General features: G+C 45.8%; 1 protein-coding gene and 1 pseudogene across 1 annotated transcript in view; one reads left to right on the top strand and one right to left on the bottom strand.

Annotated features, from left to right (window-relative positions):
* The window catches only part of LOC147625071 (transcription factor MYB3R-1-like), a 59358-nt gene that overhangs the window by 29288 nt on the left and 8192 nt on the right, over positions 1-21878 (bottom strand). The window lies entirely within an intron of this gene.
* Positions 16031-20639, top strand: LOC147625072 (uncharacterized; annotated as a pseudogene).

The following is a 21878-nucleotide window of genomic DNA, read 5'->3' as shown; positions in this document are numbered from 1 at the left end:
ACTCCCAGAGCTTCGGCATGTCACACCCGACAATCACATTGGAGATATTAAGGCGAGTGACTAGTAGAGCAAGGGCATGATAGGCTATGGTACGTGAAGATTTCTCGACGGTTCCTCTCACGAAGGCCTCCGTATAGAAGAGATCCAGTGAAATTTCATTGCCTCTTTCAAGAGGTCTTTGGCCACTATCTAGGATTAGGACCAACGGTGCCTCGGCCTTTTCTTTATGGAGCTATGGAGACATAGAGACCTTGCATCTAATGGAAAACAAAACACATACACAGCACCAAAAGCACCACAGCCTTGGGAGGCCACACCAATTAGAGCACATCAACTACATTGCACCCGCACCCGTGTACCAGGCCCCAAGCGACCATCCCTCCAACAGCTCCCCCTCTGTGAGATCCTTCTAAGACACAAGGATTTAAAGAAGAAGCCCCATCATTCGAGGTAAATAGGAGACCCCACCATATAGAGAGCCTATATAAGGTCATAAACTTGTAAGAAAACACTATTACTTGCATTGCACCTCCACCCGCGTACCAAGCCAATCCCTCCAATAGCTTCACCAATGTCCACCTTGTAGGTGAACTTGCTCTTCGGTCCAACACAGAGTCGATGACAAATCTCTATTTAGATGTGCTCAACTTTAACTGCCCACACACACATCCTTTTTGGCATGCCCCATTTCTGCCCATGCATGCGTAGACCTACCTCCCCCCAGTGTTGGTCGCCTTCTTCGGCAGATACACCCACCTCTGTCGGTTGCTTTGTTATATGCTGCCATATGGCTTGATGATGTGGCTTGTACAGCGTGCTGACATGGCTGTATAGCAAGCCACGTGCCTGTACGGCCTGTGCAAGTGACTGTGCAGCCTTACCTTCTATCCGCATCCTCCATCATACCCGCCTGCACAAAGCATCTCTACACTCGCATATGAGATAGAGGTTTTTTCTAGGGTTTCTATGGGAATAAAAGGGATTTTAGACTAGGTTTTTTGGGGGTTTCAGACTTGTACATCTCACTCGTATAATTCTCCTACCTCAGAATTCATGTGCTTCCTAACATGACAGTAGAACCCTAAAAAGGATGAACTTTTGTCTAAGATGCAAACTTAGGCATGGCATGGAAAAATACCTTCGAGAATGCATCAAATCAAACTCATCACACAAGCATAGAGAATACCTGGTTCTTTGCGAATCCATGAAAAGCAAAACGAAAAAGCTTCCTGAAAAAATCAAGCTTAGGCCCCTCTCATCCCTCCAACACCGTTTGGGTGAGTGGGTGACGGGATTAGTTGATGGGGGGAACTCTCCCATCGTGTCTAAGGCGGATCATGTGGCTAGGCCAACAGTGCTATTAGAGCTTGGGGTCTAGAAGGCAGCTGGTTTTAAGCATGGCACAATTCCGTTGACCCGAATGGTTGACGCTGCCATTTGGTGTGACCAATGACCGCGTCAGAACCAGTTTGCCATGTGTAAATGTTGGTTGAGGCGGGGCTGTGTGCTGGCTGCCAGGAATCATCACCAGATCTGGCAAACCTCTGAATCATCGTGGAGAGTGTGCGTGTGTAGCATTCTGCCAACGGGGTATTGGAAAGCTGTCGCCTCATGCTAACACATGGCTGAGCTATATCCCACATGCTGATTGTGTCCTTGGAAAAATATGATATATATTCAATAATCAATCTTAGCCCCCTCTCATCCCTCCAACACCCTATGAGTGCTTGGGTGACAGGATGAGGTGATGGGGGGGACTCTCCCGCCATGTTTGAGGCAGATCCTGTGGCTGGGCCAACATGATCCAGTGCATGGCTCTACTTTGCAAGTCGGGTGGTTTCTTGGTACTGAGCCGTGGAAGAATTTCTTCATTTACCATATAGATGTGTCCCTAAGAGCGTTGCCCCCTACCCTCCCCACTAATCTCTTCCATTATCAAAACTCTATAGAGTCCCAAGCTCTATAGATGAGATTGACACCCAACCCATTATTATGTGGAACAACTTTAGCACACCCAACCCATTATTATGTGGAACAACTTTAGCAGAGATGATCTTGGCAGACCCCTCGGTGCAGTAGGATATATGTAGTGGCCAGGCTAGGAGAGATTTGCATCAGCGACAGTTCTTGATTGGAAGAATTTTTAAGTGTCTTCTAGATCATGAGAGAGAGGCATCTACCCTATATCTGAGGAGAGAGAGAGAGACTCTCAGGCAAATTACTGCCTTCTACCCTCCACTGATCCCTTCCATTATCCAAACTTCCATTATCCAAACTTGGAGCAGTATGTGGATATTTTAACGTCATAGAGCCCCAAGCTCTATAGATAAGATTGACAGGCAGCCCGTTACTATATGCCATATGGAATGACTTTATCAGAGATGATCTTGGCAGACCCCTCGGTGCAGTAGGGTATATGTGGTGGCCAAGCTAGGAGATATGCGCAACAGCAACAGTACTTCATTGGAAGAATTTTAAGTGTCTCCCAAATGATGAGAGAGAGACATCTACCCTGTATATGAGAGAGAGAGTCAGTGCGGATTGCACATATTGATGTAGCTATACCTAACCACTACGCCACTGGTACATTTTTACAGTAGATGATCATCACTTGTGGTTCGGGGTTTTTTCTAGGACATGCCTCCCCTTTAGGTGTTGGAATTCTCGAAGCAAGAGGACTAAGAAGGTCTTGCCTTCTATTCCATTCAGTCTACATGGCAGATGGAGAGATGTAATTGTTTGTTGGGATTATGGTATTGCTTGTGTGTGAATGTGCGCGCCTGCGTGCACGCACGTGTGTGTGAATGTGCGCGCCTGCGTGCACGCACGTGTGTGTGTGTGTGTGTGCGCGCGCGCGCTCGCATGCATAGTTGTCTGCGGGACACGTACTGCATCAACCGCACGTAAAGTATGGGACGAAACGAAATGACCAAAACAAAACGTTTTTTTTTCGATTCGTGATTCGTTGCTTCCAAATAAAACAAAACATACGTTTCGTACTGCATTGTACGGTACGGTAGCGAAACGAAACGAACCTGGAAAAAAAACCTACACCTTCTGGACTGTTTTTTTCCGCCCATTTTTTATCTGCTTTTTCCGCCCGTTTTTTGTAGCCGTTTGGGACGTGGCTCAGGCTCCCTTCACCTTGGTCCTTGTATAAGCTCTCTCAAGTTCTCTCTCTCTCATGCTCTCAAGTCTCTCTCAAGCGCTCTCTCTCCCTCTCTCAAGCCTCAAGCTCTCTCTCTCTCTCTCTCTCTCTCAGTTCAAGCCTCAACAGTAAGGCTCAAGGCTGAAGCTCTCAAGCTCTCTCTCTCTCTCTTTCTCTCCCCCCTACCTCCCTCCCCCTCCCAAGTCTGGCCCTCTAGGGCCTAGACTCTCTACTCTCCCTCTCTCTCTCTCTCCTAAACTCTGTCAAAAACTTCCTTACAGCTTCTATTCTTTTCTAATGTTCATGTGTGGCATGTGGAGCTCACATGACATACATGTGTGGCATGTGTAGCCTAACATGGTGTGTCTGTGTGGCATATGCAGCCTGACATGACAGTACATGTGTGGCATGTGTAGCCTGACATGACAGTACATGTGTGGCATGTGTAGCCTGGCATGGTGTGTCTATGTGCATATGCAACCTGACATGACAGTACATGTATGGCTGGTATAGCCTTACATGATAGTACATGTGTGCCTTGTGGGGCCTAACATGGTGTACAACTACGGCCCATGAAGCCTGACATGATGAAATTCTCTCAGAGCACTAGCTATCTTGGAGATCTTTTGTTTTTATGTTATGGGAAGGTTCCCGAAGGATCATGAGTCCTAGACATTTTATCGGATACAACTGAGTAGATGGGTGTTTCTTCCAATATAATTGGACTCATGTGTGTGCATTACTTTGAATTTTTCTTTGGATGACTTGTCTTGTTTGCCTGGACAATGCCTAAGATTTCTGTCAGGGGACGCCTGGGCTCCCTGTGGACGTGTATGTGCACACCTATTTGGGATTGACAGGTGATCTACATGTGTTTTGCAAGTGGTAAGTATTCCCAAAAACTCAATTTACAGCTTTATGAGTTCACATGTTAATAATTATTGGTGCAGGTTCACACTCACTTATAAGTGACCGGACAACTTATAAGTGAGTACACATTGAGCAAGACTTTTTTTCTTTTTTTCAGAAAGAGACTTCTATTAAGTATGAGAAAAACATACAACAATCACAGCTATAAGCCGGAAGAGAGTAGAATCACCCCAATATGTAAGGTGATTACAACCACTGAGGAGCATCATGATGCCATGTAACACCTGTGGTACTAGAGGAAAAGAAGATGCCATGGTCCCATTCTCGCATAAATATCACACGCTTCGCCTGCGCAGAACGAGAGGGCCCCTGAATGCGAGCCCAAGTAGCCATAAGAGTGTGGATGATATCACCCCATATAGTACTACTAATGCACTGAGACCCAAAAATCTGGACACCCTCAATAGCCTCCATGCATCTAGCTCTCCAGATCTGCCATGCTATAATACTGGCAATAATCTCCCAACTGGTGTCAATCCTCTGTCTAGGGGGTGTATAATCAGAGTGAGGAACATCCTGCAATAAACCATGCTGGGCAATATCTCTACGAATGAGAAAAAACAGAATCTGTACCACTGCCCTCATAAAAAAGTTGCGGACCCGACTGGGAGAGCCAAGCAACTGCCCCCCAAGTCACATGCATGGCTCAGCCACTCAATTTGCCCATAAGTTGGGCTACATGACCCCAAATCTCCTATGCAATGTTGCATCTCCAAAGACAACACTGTACGGACTCAGAATCTGCCGCACATCTAGGACAGGAAGGTGCTACACCGAAAACTAATCTCCACTGATTATTGGTGGCCTTTGTCGCAAAAAAAAATCTCATGCTTCTCCATGCTCTGACAATGGCTGCAATAAGAGGGGAAGATGGTGCCCTAATATCAGCCTCTGTGAACAAAAAACATGTGTTGGGCATCCAGTCTCTCCATACCTTAAGTGTACATCTGGATGTTCAGTGCCTGGTAGGAAACCTCTGACCAAAGTTTGCAAAGCAACGCCCTGCACTGAACATCCGGATCGATAATATTCAAGTACCCCCTTTCTTTTGGGCTGAATAACTATGAGCCAAGCTACCCTGGCACGAGTGTCTGAGGTGCCATCCAAGCTTGACCAAAGAAAATTGCATATCAATCTCCGCAATTGGCCAATGCACGCACGAGAGAAGCACCAACAAGAGGCAATAAACCAAGCTGAGGCAGGCAAAACTTGATTAGCCACCAAAGCTCTGGAGGCTAAATCTAATCTCTTGGAGCTCCAATGGAGGAGCTTCTTCCGGATACTCATAAGTACCGGAGCAAACTGGCCAATGCACGCACGAGAGAAGCACCAACAAGAGGCAATAAACCAAGCTGAGGCAGGCAAAACTTGATTAGCCACCAAAGCTCTGGAGGCTAAATCTAATCTCTTGGAGCTCCAATGGAGGAGCTTCTTCAGGATACTCATAAGTACCAAAGCTCTGAAGGCTAAATCTAATCTCTTGGAGCTCCAATGGAGGAGCTTCTTCCGGATACTCATAAGTACCGGAGCAAACTGCTGTGCAGGAGAAATATCAATCCCAACTTGGCATCCCAAATATCTAGCAGTGCATCCTCTGCTGATCCAAGTAAAACCAAGCTCTACACCCCAATCAACTCTCGGTGAATCACTAACCCAAAAACCAACAGATTTGTGCCAATTAATGAGTGCCCCTGCTGCCAAACAGAACTCCTCTAGTGCTACCCGGAAGGAACATAAGCATATATGTGAAGCCTCCAAAAACAGGGTTGTGTCATCAGCTAACTCAGAGTCAACCAACTCCTCAGGACTACGAAGAGGCAACCTCAATCCTGAAATACCAGCAGTGGAGCAGAGAAAGATGCTCATGGCCTCTGCAACTATGATATATAATAGAGGGGCTAATGGGCAGCCCTGTCGTACTGAGCGAGAAATCTGAAACCGCTCTCCTCTATCACCGCAAGCAAGAACTCTATTGTGGGCATCACGATACATGCATGAAACTCACGTGGCGGCCAAAAACTAGGCACTGGACATTATTTGGACCTCCTTCATGTAGGCGCCCCCTTTCTGGGGACCAAAAAAGCACACGTGTGGGCTATTTTCAGCATTATTGAGAAAAACTCCAGATTGGACAGAGGCACATGCTTTTCAGGGTGCATGAGGGCTGGTCGGCTGGTTTTCAGCCTGTTGGCAAGCTTCTACAGTCATCCATTGCGACTGAAGTTCACCGGGAGGTGCTGGCCGACACCTTCTACATGTTCTCCACTGCTGGCCATCTGTTTTACAGCTTGAACAGAGGCTGGACAGAGGTTAAAAACAGAGAGGAAGAGCTGGTCGTGGGCATCTAGACAGTTTTCCTTCCGACCGGGGGTTTGCAAGCGTGTGTACAATTGCTGGTCGCTTTCTTCTGAGGCTATTGAGGGCTGGTTGACTGCTGAAAACAGCCTTTGAGGGCTGGTAGACTTGCTCTATGAGCCAGGAAGAAGATGATGATGTTGAGTTGTCCCGGGGGGGGTCAGGGGGTCAACCCATCTTCTAGCCCCTAATGTGGTGTACATTTGTCATCTTGTTATATCTGGCATGCTTGTGTATTTTCAGATTTCGTGATTGAATTAGATTTTCTGTGTTCAGTTGCCCTTCCGTTTACATTGGTATCAGAGCCTGGCTTTCCGTGAGAGACGGTTGGGATTTTGAGGTAGCGCTCGTCTTATTGTCGTGCCTCGAAAGAGGTTACCTTTGGTTTAAGCGGCAGTGAGCATGTGGAATGCCCTCCTGTCTGTGTAGGGGCACTGTTGCACCCTTGCAGTCTATTTGGTATCATACTTGGGGGAACTGGTAGAGAGCGATTCCGGGGCACGAAAAATTCATTTCTTTCTGAAAAGCTGAAATATACATTATGGCCAGCCAGTCTGATCATTCTGTGGAGGACTCTATCACCCGTATTCTCCGCATGCGGGAAAAAGATAGAGACAGGGATCATGTTGGGGCTTTGGCGGCGGGTAACGATCCACCGTTATCTGCCAGGGCTGAGGATTAGCGGGATATTGATGCCTTGATGTATGAGCTTGAGGAGCTCCGTGCTTTGCAGAGAGAACTTGATGTACAGAGGGTCATAGAATCAAAGTCTCATGTGAAGGCTGATGTGGTCACTTTTGATGCAATTGCCCAACATATGGGAATCGACAAACCTCGAGAGTTGGCTGTTGCTTATCTAAAAAGCCGTGGCGAAGTTGTTTCCGATGATGAGGGCAAGTGGGTCTTCACAGGACAGCCTCGCAGGCTATCCCGTGAAGGGAACTCCGATGATGTTGTGAGAGGGCATGCAAACCGCAACACGAGCAAGTGGTGTAAGTGGGCATGCAGCCTGAGCAAGTGTTTTGAGAGGGCTTGCAGCCCATGCAACAGATATGAGGGGGCATGCAGCCTGAAGAGATGATGTACATCGACATGCAGCTCGTGGGGATGATGAGGGGTTTTCAGCCCATTTGAGAGATGCATAAGATCTTCATGCATTGTCGATGGGTTTGCAGCCCATTTGAGAGATGCATAAGATCTTCATGCATTGTCGATGGTGTCTCCACCTTCTAGGTATGATCCTGCTCCTAAAGTTCCATCCAGAGTGGAAGGTGTTACACAGGAAATCAGCCCTAGATCTGGGCATCATCGCCATCATAGACATGACGAGGAGGAGGATGTATTAGAGCGTCGGGAAGTCCATCATAGCAAGAAGGCCAAAGAGTTCAAGTCAGGGGACAAGGACATTAAATTTGAGAGCTATGATGGAAGTTGGATACTACCAAGGCGCTTGCTTTCATAAGGCAGTTTGAAATAGCCTTTTGCACTGAGAAATTTACCGAGAAATCTATGCTCAGGCATGTGGGTATGCATCTTAAAGAGACTGCAAGTGATTGGTGGATGGCAAAGCTTGGTGCGTGTTCACCTTGACATGAAGAGAATCGTGCTGGGAAACTCTTGCCCGAGGGCACTTTAGAGATGCAAGGGGCTACCCGTACAAGGAGTGCTTTAAAAGAGCAATTTTATGATCAGTTCCTTCCTCCTCACTTTGAGAAGGATGTACGAAAGGAATGGGATTGGCTAACACAGGATGAAGGCGAATCCGTTTCCTCTTATGATTCAAATTTTTGGCGGATTCTTCTCAAAGTCACACCTTTCATGACCATTAGTGAGGACGAGAAGAAAAGAAAGTTTAAGTCAATGCTGCAACGAATCATTCAAAAGAGCCTTGCAGTGTACCCCCACAACACTTTACAGGAGCTCATATACTCAGCAACTATTTCTGAGGAGTTGCATGGCAAGGGAGCATCAAAAAGACAAGAATTCAACTCATACAAAGGAAAACTCAGAGCTGAAAATGAGCAGAAAAAGGGTGGAAAGCCACCTAAGTTTATGCCTCATGAGTCCAAGGATGCAAAAGGGGTCTCAGAAAAGAAACCGAGGGGTAAAAAGGATGATCCTAAGCTGTCCAGACAGCATATCTTTGATTGCATGAGAGAGGGGAAGTGCTTCAATTGTGGGAGCAAAGATCACATGAAAGCTCAATGTCCCCAGAAAATCAAAAAGAATGTGCAAGATGCCAAACCGAGTGTAAATGTTATACCCGATGCATAGTTGTCTGCAAGACGCGTACCGCAGCACAGGCACGTAAAGTACGAGACGGTTCGAAACGTGCAGTGCGAAACAGATGCAAAACGTTTTTCACGTTGACGGACGTTTCAGTCCAGCGAAATGAATCGGATGTCGACCACCATACCATTTCATACCGGACATCAGCGAAACGGACTTGAAAAAATGCCCGTTTTTTACCATTTTTTTCTTTGCCTGTTTTTGATCGTTTTTTTGCGCCTGTTTTTTCGCATGTCTCCCGTTTGTTGTAGTCGTTTTTTCGTGTGTCACATGTGCCATGGGCCACATGGCCTTGGCCCTTGGATCCCTTTAGGGCCTAGGCTTTCACCTCCATGCTAGAGCCTTGGCCCTTGTATAAGAGCTCCGAAGGTCTCTTCCTCTCTTATCATTCAAGGCTCACGCCCAAGCTCTCAAGCTCTCTCTCTCTCTCTCAAGGCTCAAGCTCTCTCTCAAGCTCTCTCTCTCTCTCTCTCTCTCTCTCTCTCTCTCTCTCCCCTCTCTTGCCCGTTTTTTCGCGTGTGTCTCCCGTTTGTTGTAGTCGTTTTTTCGTGTGTGTCACATGTGCCATGGGCCACATGGCCTTGGCCCTTGGATCCCTTTAGGGCCTAGGCTTTCACCTCCATGCTAGAGCCTTGGCCCTTGTATAAGAGCTCCGAAGGTCTCTTCCTCTCTTATCATTCAAGGCTCACGCCCAAGCTCTCAAGCTCTCTCTCTCTCTCTCTCAAGGCTCAAGCTCTCTCTCAATCTCTCTCTCTCTCGACTTAAGCCTTAAAGGCTCAAGCCTCAAGCGGCAAGCTCTCTCTCTCTCTCAAGTCTCAAGGCTCAAGGCTCAAGGCTCAAGCCTCAACTTTCAAGGCTCAAGCTCTCTCTCTCTCTCCCCTACCTCTCTCCCTCTCCCAAGTCCCACCCTCTAGGGCCTACTACCTAGTACCTAGAGGCTAGGCTCTAGCCTCTCCTCTAGGCTCTCTCTCTCTCTCTCTCTCTCTCTCTCTCTCTCTCTCTCTCTCTCTCTCTTTAGACTTTGCCACTTTGACAATGAGGTCCGGAGGAAAGGAAAAGCATGAGGCTTTTGCCTTATACACAAAATCGATGTCGATGATATTCTTGACAAGCTTGAGGGAGTTACTTGTTTCAGTCGCATTGATCTCAAGAGTGGCTACCATTAGATTAGAGTGGTACCTCAAGATTTACACAAAACGGCTTTTAGAACATCATTTCGGCTCTATGAATATTTGGTAGTGCCATTTGGTCTTACAAATGCTCCCGCCACTTTCACTAGAATGATGGACAAAATTTAGACCTCACCGCAAGTTCACAAGAACTTTCTTTGATGATATTATTATCTTTTCAAAGATAGTGAGGCTGAGCATAAGGAAAATCTCGCCATTGTTTTTGAGGAGCTTCGGAAACACAAGCCTTTCATCGATGGAAACAAGAGTGAATTCTTCTTGTCAGAGATCCATTATTTGGGACATATTGTTTCGAAAGATGGTGTACGCATGGATTCTGCAAAGATTCAAGCTATTAAGGTCTGGCCAAAGCTTCAAAACGTTCATCAAGTCAGGAGCTTCATTGGTTTATGTTCTTACTATCATCAATTTATTCGACACTTTGCTTTCTTGGCTTCTCTGTTGCATGATTTAACGAAGAAGAAAGTTGCATTCCGTTGGTCCGATTCGGAAAGACCAGCTTTCCAAAAGTTGAAGGACGCCATCATCTCACAGCCTGTTCTTATTATTCCAGAATTGCATAGACCATTTGTGGTCGAGTGTGATGCATGTGGAGATTGTTTGGGGGTTGTTCTAAATCAAGAGGGACATGCAGTGGCTTTTGAAAGCCGTTGCCATCATCTCAAGGAATGTTCTTATTATTCCAGACTTGCATAGACCATTTGTGGTCGAATGTGATGCATGTGGAAATTGTTTGGGGGCTGTTCTGAATCAAGAGGGACATGCAGTGGCTTTTGAAAGCCGCTTTATGAGAAAGAGTTACAAACATAGAATCATTATCTTTTAGGGCATCACAATTCATGGTTAAAACAGATCATCAAAGTTTATCGCACTTTCTCACACAGCCTAAACTCTCAAAAAAGCATCTAAGGTGAGAATTTCTTGTCCATGTTCCACTTTCAAATTTTGCATACTCCAGGCAAGAAGAATTTGGTAGCGGATGCTTTGTCACGCAGGCCTCAAGTGCATGCAGTGACTACAGCCTATCATCAAGACTTGTCAGGGATGTGGGATATGTATTCTTTGGACATATATTTTCAGCCTATCATCAAGACTTGTCAGGGATGTTTAAAACAGATCACCAAAGTTTATGGCACTTTCTCACACAGCCTAAACTCTCAAAAAAGCATCTAAGGTGAGAATTTCTTGTCCATTTTCCACTTTCAAATTTTGCATACTCCAGGCAAGAAGAATTTGGTAGCGGATGCTTTGTCACGCACGCCTCAAGTGCATGCAGTGACTACAGCCTATCATCAAGACTTGTCAGGGATGTGGGATATGTATTCTTTGGACATATATTTTCAGCTTATTTGGGTTTATTTGAATATTGGTACTGCTATCCCATCTTATTTGATTTGAGATGGTTTTCTGATGATGCAAAACCATATTTGTGTGGTCCAAGAATTGCACTCTCTGCTGCACATCGGGATGGCAGCCCTCTCTACTACTTCGGGACAGCCGCCCTCTCTGCTTCAGGTACGCAGCACCCGTGTCACTAAAGCTTGCACCACTCGGGACGGCAGCCCTCTCTGCTTCGGGTATACACCATCATAGTCATCGACGTTACCTTTTTCCGCTGCCAGTATCGCCTCGAAGTGCTTTGCCTCAAATCGACGAGAGCCTTCGTCATCAACCATGCTGGAGCTTCGACGTCTTCTCTGCTTCAGCACTGGTCTTCTTTCTGCTGAGAGTCACCTCTCATATGAGGGCTCTTGTACATATCTGCACTCACCTTTTTATATATATTCACTCACATATTTCATGCTATGTGGTTTTGCTCTAATCTCTCGTATATCTTGTCCTCCGTCCTTTTGCCCTCACATGGTTTTAGAGCTATCGTGAGCAAAGGGATTGAAGACCTTGAGAGCACACAGCATGGATCATATACTCGCACTCCCGAAGGACTAATTCTTCTCACAAGAAGATGCTTCTCCAAACTCTGATATGGACCACATAGGAAATGGGATTTCTTACTTAGTGGAGAATCCTGTTCAAGATCATACTTTGGGAGACGATCAACCCATGCACATCACCTCATCCACACCACCTTTGCCATCACGATCGTGCTCTCTAACTTTATCAAATTTTGATTCCAGAGGGGGATACTTTCCTTCTGCCATTGTGTTTGTGTGGGACCCTGGCATACTTCATCTTCTCTCATGGTACCCTTTTTGGCCTGAGAGGGGGTGTGAAGAAACAGCATTGCTTCGAGCCCTAAAAAGGGACTTTCTGGATTTTTTTTTGTCTTGGCTACTAGCCTACACCTTTATGGTACCGACCAACACCCCCCCTTCACTATATATAGCATTGCCTATACTTCATCGCCATATCTGGTACCATCTGGCCGCCCACAGCAGGGGCTCACATCAGCGTTTTCCTCTGCTAGTCCAGGCCGCCTTCTGCCGGGCTCACATTAGCCTTACATCAGGTTGTTTATGGCGCTTACATCAAGCTTACTTCTGCACCATATCTGCGTTTTAATTCTGCATATGTTAGTGCCTACATCAGAGCATACATCAGCGTTTATACATCAGCTTACATCTGCGTTTTGGTTCAGCAGACATCTGCGCTTTGCTTCAGCAATCATCTACGTTTTGCTACAGCATACATCAGAGCTATACATCAGCCCACATCTACGCTTACATCAGGCTTACGTCAGGGCTTATATCAGCGTTTATCTCAGCCTTACATCAACGCATACATCAGGTTCACATCCGTGCTTACTAACGCGTTAGCATATCTTGTGCGTTTTGCCACAGCCCTTGGGACAACAACCCTCTCTGCTACACTCGAGACGGCAGCCCTCTCTGCTACACATCAGGACAACAGCCCTCTCTGCTACACATTGGGACAGCAGCCCTCTCTGCTACTTCGGGACAGCAGCCCTCTATGCTACATGGGGACAGCAAACCTCTCTGCTGCAAGTAGGCAGCACTTGTGTCACGAAAGCTTGCACCACTCGGGACGGCAGCCCTCTCTACTTCAGGTACGTAGCACCCGTGTCATCAGTGACTGCACCACCATCATCGTCATCAACATTACCTTTTTCTGCTGCCACTATCACCTCGGAGTGCGAGCCTTTGTCATTGACCATGCTTCAGCTCCGACCTCTTCTTTGCTTCAGCACTAGTCTTCTTTCTGCTCAGAGTCGACTCTCATATGAGGGCTCTTGTTGTACATATTTGCATTGACCCTTTTATATATATTCACTCACATATTTCATGCTGTGTGGTTTTGCTCTGATCTCTCGTATATCTGGTCCTTCCATCCTTTTTCCCTCACACGGATCATTTATGATTTCACATACTAATAATTATGGGTGCAGGTCCACACTCACTTATAAGTGACCGGACAACTTATAAGATATTAACACTGGGCAAGACTATTTTAATACATGTGGCAGCCAAAAGACAAGCCCCAGACCTGTTTTGAGCCAACTGTTTGTAGGTGCCCCCTTTTGGACCAAAAAAGCACACGACTAAGTTATTTTCAACGGAGGCGCTCTATTACTAGAGGAGAAACTCAAGTTTCATGCGCATGGTTTCGGGGTGCATAGGAGAGCTGGTCGGCCTGTTTTCTTGAGCCTCTACCGCTATCTACCATGATAGGATTCATCCAGGTGGAGGCCAAGGCTGGTCGACTCCTTCCGGAGGTTGTTTTGCTACTGGCCGACTGTATATGGCCCTAATAAGCTACTAGCCAGGGGATCTGAAGGAGGATAAGTGCTGGCCGATTTGTGTGGAAGACATCCTCTACTAATCAGAGACCTCACTTGTGAACTATTGTTGGACGACTTATTCTGTGGCTTCTGAGAGCTAATCGACTGCTGTACCCTCCAAGGCTGGTCGACTTGCTCTATGAGCGAGACAGGTGAAAGATGGAGATGGAGGGCTGTCCCTAGGCTGATGTGGAAGTGCTATGGGCTGTCCATGGTTGTCCTACATCTGCTTTATGCCAGGAATGCTCTCTTGTGCTGAGAAGGGACATCAAATTCAGCATATGCTTTGTTTTTTGTTTTCATATTGTACTTGAAGAAACAGGTGCTAGCTAGTGGAGAAACCCTGGGCACCCCCGCGAAGTTGTATTTGAAGCAGACTCCTCTTGGTAATATTCTGGCCCCTAGTGTGGTGTACTGTGCAAAGAAATTCTCTCTTTTATCTGCCATGCTCATCTGTTTAATTAGTTTTCATGATTGATAAGATTTCCGTGCTACAGTTGCCCTTTTGTTACACCAACTATGATGCTTTATGTAGAAATATCATGCCCTCCAACCAAGGCGCAACCCTGTGATCCCCATTGGTGGGACTACTCACGAGTCACAAGTTGTTGGTGTAGTACGTTCATCTTTCTCTATTCATGCACTAGCTCTAGAGGTCAATCTTAAGAGATCCTCTTGAAAAGATTACCCTCAACACAAAGCACTTAGCTCCTAATGAGGTAACTTACATGGTTGCCATATAGGAATGATATCAACATGCTGCACCTAGGTACATCCTTGCAAAGCAAAGACTACAAGATGATATCATCAATAAGCTTGCACACATCGAGCCATGTTAAAGAATTGAACATGCAGGCAGAGTGTGCCAGTAGCTTGCAAACATGTGGGAGCTCTCAAAAAAGTGGCATCTGTGGGAGATGACACTAAGTTGTGGCTTCAAATTTGTCACTCTCAAAATGATAAAATGTGTACTTTGGGGATTTTTCTACTTCCATGGTTTTTTTTTGTGCGAAACTTCTATTAAGTATGAACAGACACGACTAGAAGCCAAAACAAAAAATCCTCATCCCACATTGTAGGGTGACCTTAACCAATATGGCGCACAAAGGTGCCAACAGAGTCACGTGGGGGTCGATGAGAAAAAGATTCCTTGATCCCACACCCTCAAAAAAACAATGTGCTTTGCTTGCACAAATCTAGATGGTCCCTATATACAAGCCCATGTGGCCATAAGAGTGAATAATATATCCTCATATATTACAAAGGTAATAAATGCAATATACCTAAATGCAATAAATGCAGTATACCTAAATGCCCTCAATAGCCTCTCTGTGGCTGGCCCTTCAAATCTGCCAAGCTGTGATATTGGTCCCAAGTAGTATCAATCCTCTACACAAGTGGTGGTCTATACTTTGTATGAGGAATATCCAGTAGCATGCAACATTAGACCACACCTCTCCATATCATTATTGTGGTGTCCACATCCCTGCCCTCAAAAAATATTTGTGGACCAGACTGAGTGAGTCAAACAATAACACCCCAAGTAACATAAATGGTATCTCTCCTCAGACCATGGTTTTTTTCCAACGCGTCCGTTTCACATTCCGTATTGCTACCCACATCAGCGTCCGTACACGTCCGATTGGATATACCGTACGGTGCCCTAAATGTTGGGCCTTTTTGGGTTTTTGTCCGTCGACAAACGATTTGACGCTTCCCCTGCGCGGCTGCTATCGCGTGTACCCAACAGTGGACTACTGTCGCCTCAAGCCTGTACTCGGCTGCTGTCGCTTGTACCCAAGGGCCAACGTCCAAGACACACGACTCACGACTCGCCTTCAAGACCCATCGCCCAGCCTCCCAGCCTCCAGGTACACCCAACACTGTTACCTGTATAAGACTCTCGAGTTTATGCATTTTTTGCCAGCAACGTGCACGGAATCTGCGCCCCCTTCTAGTATCTGCCACCTGCCGCCCCCCCCCCTCCCCCCCCTTGAACCTTCTATGTAGTACATTGTACTGGGTACACAATACATACACTGTAGTATGTACAGTATACTACATAGTACAGCCTGGCAGCCTGCACCTTTTTTCTACCTTCGCCCCCCCTTCCCCCTCTCGTGAGACTTGAGCTGCGAGCAGCGACTCTGCGAGCAATGCTGCTGGGCCATTGGCATGTGCACACTTACAAAGTTACAAGTGTGCACTGTGCACTGTGTGCCTTCCCTTTGAGGCTTTGAGCCCTCTTCAAAGTTCATACTTCAAAGTTCAAAAGTCAAGTTTGTTCAAACCTGAATTTTGTGCCCAATGTCGGCCTCTTCAACCTCTAACGACGTTTTGTCTAAATCACCCTTTTTATAGATGGGTCGATCCAAGCGTGCGGAGTGGCAATATGTGATCCAAGTAAAGGCCTTTGGGAAAGGGCAATTCACCTGTAAATGCAATTATTGCCCTCATCAATGGGATGGAGGCCCGCTACGCATTTGGGCACACATTTTGGGCTTGGTTGGCCATGGTATGGGGCCTTGCGCAAATGTATCAAACGAGGTTGCATGCAGACAGTCGTAACGGTGTTCATGGCCGAGAGGCTTTTGTGGATGCTTTGGTGGATGATATGGGTGGAGATGTATCTCAAGGTGTAGGGTCCGCATCAATGGGCACACAGGGAAGTGCACAAGTTAGCAGTAGTGCAAATGTTGGGTCATCATGTAAGAAGAGAAAGATGTCTAAAGGGAAGGGGGAGTTGGCAAATGCATGGAATGTACAAGCACGAAAGCAAGCAACCATTGTAGTGCACAGATTCTTTTATGCAGAGAACATTCCCCATTGGAAAGTGAGGAGTCCTTACTTTTTGGAGATGGTGAAGGCAATTGGACATGCTGGTCCTTCTTATGTGCCTCCATCTTACCATTGCTTGCGCACCACTGAGTTAGTGGATGAGGTCAAATGCATTGATCATGAGATCATGGGTGTGCGCGAGAAATGGAAAAAATATGGATGCACCATTGTTTCTTATGGATGGTCAGACACTACGTGCAGGCCTATCATAAATTTTCTTGCATGCTCCATCCATGGCACTGTATTCTTGAAATCTGTGGACACATCTGGGGAGTTTATTTTCCAGCTATTGAAGCAGATTATCATTGAGGTTGGCCCAGCAAATGTTGTGCAGGTATGCATGGATAAAGCATCGAATTGCGTTCATGCTGGGGAATTGGTTGAGCAAGAGTGGCCGACCATTTTCTAACCATTTTCTACACTAGATGTGCATGCCATTGCTTGGACCCCTCTTGTTTGAGGACATTGGCAAAATTTCTTGGGTTGCACATCTCTCCTAGTCTAGCCATTGCATATACCTAGATGCACCCAAAGGTCACCAAACCTCATCTCTAATGAGGTCACTCCACATGATGGGCTATCTATCAACCTCATCCTCTGATCTAGGAAGCCTCTCTCAAAAAAGGTCTCATGCTTCTCCAAGCTATGATAATGGCAACTATAAGTGGAGACAGAAAGGTGCCCTATACTCTACCTTTTAATAAAGATGAAATGTGAACTAAGCATCCAATCTCCACCACCATAAGGCGAACAACTAGAGATGTGAAACATAAAGAAGGAAACCTCTGACCGCTAACTTGAAAAGCAATGCTCTACATTGTATATCTGGATCTACAATGTTCACCTTCCCTTCCTGTTTAAAGCGTGTAACAATCTCCCAAGCAACTTTGGCCTAGGTGTAAAATGTACCATGCAAACCTGACCGGAGAAAGTTATGGACCAATCTCTACACCTCACTAATGTATCCACAAGGGAAGCACCAACATGAGGCAATGAACCAAGATGAGGCACGCAGTACTTGGTTAACCACCAAGACTATCGAGGCTAGATCCATTCTCCTAGAACTCTAATGAATAAGCTTCTTCCTTATGCTCATAAGTACTCGTGCAAATTGTTGTGCACAAGATATATAAACCCCAACTTGACACCCCAAATATCTGGCAAGACAACCTTTGTCAATCCAAGTAAACTTGAGCTTTGCACCCCAATTGACTCTTTGCGAGTCACTAATCAAAAAACCAACAGACTTATGCCAGTTAATGAGAGCCCCTAAAGCTAGGCAAAACTCCTCCACTGCAATCCGAAAGGAACATAAACAAATGTGTGAGGCCTCGAGGAACATAGTAGTATCATCTACAAGCTCAGAGTCCAAAAGCTTGTCCTCACTGTGCAAGGGCACCATAAACTCCAACAATGGAGCGAAGAAAGATGCTTATAGCCTCGACAACAATGAGATATAACACAGGACTAAGGGGCATCCCTATCATAGAGAACAAGAAATATGGAAGCAATCACCTCTACCATCATATGCGATCACACTATTGTGAGCAACTGGATATGAAACACCTCTAATCCAACCTAAGTCCCAAATATCTAAGGGTTCCTTCAAGGAAATCCCAATCAACTCTATCATACACCTTCTCAAATTCTAGCAATAAGATGGCAAGGGGCTAGTTGCATACACCTCCCAAAAAGAGAAGATATTATCAAAGATGCTTCTTCCTTCAAGCAACCCATTCTACGTATCATGAATCGCATCGTGCAGCACTACTGGCTAAAACCTCACACTTACTTCCTTAGCAAGTAATTTATAGGCAATCCCAAGCTATGTGATGGGCCTCCATTGATATTCATCTTATCGCCACCTTTTGGGATAAGGTGAATAAGACCCTGTGGAGAAAAAGGCATACTTCTTGTGTCCCACATCTCCTGAAGGGCCATTGTGATATACTCCCCAAAGTCATCCCAAAATGTCACAAAAAAGGTGGGTGAAAGATCATCATCCCTTGGACACCCTAAGTCCCAAAATCAAGTGACTTACACCTCCTCCATGACCATCTAAATGCAAAGTACCCCAAACGTCATGCTCTTATCCCTTAGGGGGCACCGCAGGGGAGGGAGGGGGGACAAGGGTAACAAGCTGATAGTAAAAGTCAGAGCCATTTCATCTCACTGTAGAAGAATCCGAGCTAACGGTTGCGGGGGGCTCACAGCCTGGCCGACGATGTCGATGTCGGCACCCCTCGTGGATCTAACATGGCATGCTGGACCCCCCAGGTTACGATTCGATCTAGAAACCATTTCGAGCATTTACCCCCAAACGATGTGGGAGATTCAGGTGGATCCTCGGTGGCCTCACAGGCTCCCTTAAGTTTCAACTCCAAACGCAACACCCTCAGTGATACGGAAGATCTAGTTGGATCCACGATGGCCTTAGAGGATGGAATCATCCTCATCATTACATAGGTGATGATGATTTTGCATCCTCATCATTACAACGTCATCATCCTATGCAGAATCATCATCCTACATAACCAAGAATGCAAAGGACTTGGGGTGTTCCACGGAGTGCACAAGTGTTGGCGCATGCAGAACCCCCGAGCTTATAGTTTGATATGGGAACCGTTTCGAGCATTTACCCCTAGACGATGCAAGAGATTCAAGTGGATCCTCAACGGCATCACAAGCTCCCTTAGTTTCAACTCCAAACGCAATGCCCCTGATGGCGGCTCCAGGATTACCCACAAATGATACGGGAGATCTAGCTAGATCCACAGTGGCCTTAGAGAATGGACCTCATCATTACACGCATGATGATGATTTTGCATCCTCATCATTACATCCTCCTCATGTTGTGCAGAATCATCATCACGCATAGCCAAGAATTCAAAGGACTTAGGGTGTTCCACTAAGTGCACAAGTGCCAATACATGGACGGCGGTTCAAGGATGACTACCAACGTTAACGATGGAAGTAGTGTGCTAAGGTGCATAAGCAGTTGTAGGGGGAAACATCTTATGAGCATGTCCATGCAAGCTCCTAATGCGACCTCTAGATCTGGGACAAACTCTAGCGACCCTGCTAGCAGCAAATACAGCATTGATCTGCTCTGGCAGCAATCTCCATCCTCTATCAAAAATCCTGGAAGAGCAAAAAACCCAAGAGAAATCAAAGTAAGGCGTTGACTGTAAGCCCAATGGAGCATGCCATGACACATTCCACCACATATCTAAGAGATTGAAATATAGAGAGAGAAGAAAGAGAGAGGGAGAGAGAGAAAAGGGTTTAGAAAACTTTGTACAAGACACGCACATTGAGCGGGGAACAAGCCTTCCCCTTTCAAGAATTTAATCAGCAACAATCCACGAGCTTGCAAAGCAAAGAACAATACATCAATGAATACAAAACCAATGTAGAAACCCTAGAAGAAGCCAAACGAATATGTCGATGTAGAAACCCTAGTCGGAGTTGATGTCAAGGCACGAGATCCTGTTACCAAGCAAGCGCACCACCGGGATGACCCACAAGAATTTCTCACGAGGCTAGTATCAATTCAAAATCCAAATCCAAGGTAAAAACAGCCCACAAAGGTCGTCCAATTGGCGTATGGTCGAGAACAAGTTCACGGCAACACAGAGGAGAACAGTAGATAGACGTGCAATGCAGTCAGCAACTCCAGTAGTCGTACAGCAGTTTGTACAATAGCACAATACCGGCGGGGGCAGATTCAGCCAGCAGTAGCCAGGTGGCGACAGCATATGGCGCTAGCAGTGGTGGCGGCGTTAAAAAAACAGATGTTGCAACAATGTCGATGCTGACAGTGGGAAGCAGGCAGCAACGCACAGTAGTGCTGTCAACAGGTGGCGCAACCAAGCGGGGAGCAGCGTCGGCCAGTAGGTGGTGGCGCTGGCTGCAATTCAGGTGGTACAGCCAAGTGGTAAACAGTGCACAGCAACGATCAACAACAGAGAGCTGGCATGGATAGGTACTGGCAGCGCTAATGGCTACCGGCAGTGTTGACAGCAGCAATCAGGCAGCAATGGTTCTAGCCGCGGCAGCAAGTACTTCAAGTGGCAGCAACAACCAAGCGGCCGGCGACCGAGAGGCAACGGTGGTGATTCAAGCATGGTAGTTAGGGGTTTGTTTGAAACGGATTTCCTAAAATTTTAGGGTTTTGTAAAATCAGCCCAAAGTTTCCTACAAGTTTCCTACTTACAGGTTTGTGCATGTACAAAATTTCAACTGTATATTGTATAAATATGCAAAAATAACACTAAATGCATAGAATACATGGAAACATCAATTTGAAGCCTACAATCTTTGAATCACAAATATCAAAAACCATATAATCACAAATAACAAAATCAATTTGAAGCCTACAGTCTTTGAATCACAAATAACAAAAACCATATAATCATCCATCATCAATGTCAAATGATCATGATTCATGGACCATGGTCCATTGTCCATGATCCATGATCCAATCATCCATCATTCCATGCCACAAAAAAAAACCATACATGACACTACATAAAAAAACTTTATCAAAAGAGTCTCACAAATTTCGACGTTAGATTTGGGGTCAAAAAAAAATGTCAAAAAATTTGCTTTAAAAAAATGTGTTTCCTACAAGGAAACATTTCGGAAGTGTTTCCAAGTTTCCTTCACTGTAGGAAACGCATTTCCTAACTACTATGGGTTCAAGTGGCAGCGCCAACAACAACCAGGCACTGAACTGCAAACAGCATTGCAAGCGGCTGTATAGTTCCGTACATCTGTACGGAAGGATGATGTGGCATAAGCAGGGGCCAACAGCGGCGTCCTTGAGCAGAAGGTGGCTATGGGATTAAGCTCCACGCTTGGTTTTTGGCAAAGATGATCTCAACGTTTAGATGATGATGGTGATGACGATCTCCACGCTTCAACGAAGATGGCCACGCCTTCTTGATGATGATGAAGTGGTTGCTCTCCAACGTGATGCACAAGAGAGGCTCATGCTAGTTTTATAGTTGAGGGGAGCCTTGCTTTTTGCCAAAAGCTAGCCAAGCTTTTGCTTTGCCTCTTTTAACTTTTTTTAACTTTTAAAAATCAAATATTACTTCAAATATGGCCAGCTTTTCCAAAATTCTTGTGCTTTGCTTTTCTAAATTTAGGGCCTTGCTTTTGGCCCTAGAGCTGCTTTTTGAAGAAGCAGCTTTTTGCTTTTTGGGCTAGCTCAATCTCCTTTTGCCAGTGATGCTCTTGGCTCACGATAGTTTGATTTTTTGCTTTTTGACCAAAACTGGTGCTTTTTCATGAGCGGTTTATGATCCCTATCCCCATGCCTTTTTCTACCTGTCCAATGTCCAGGCAAGGGTTCCGTCATGTGAAT

The sequence above is a fragment of the Cibotium barometz genome, chromosome 24, assembly GCF_041138505.1.
Source record: "Cibotium barometz isolate CiBa-2024 chromosome 24, ASM4113850v1, whole genome shotgun sequence".
In the NCBI taxonomy this organism is placed as follows: domain Eukaryota; kingdom Viridiplantae; phylum Streptophyta; class Polypodiopsida; order Cyatheales; family Cibotiaceae; genus Cibotium; species Cibotium barometz.
This window is presented reverse-complemented; position numbering and strand designations above follow the sequence as displayed.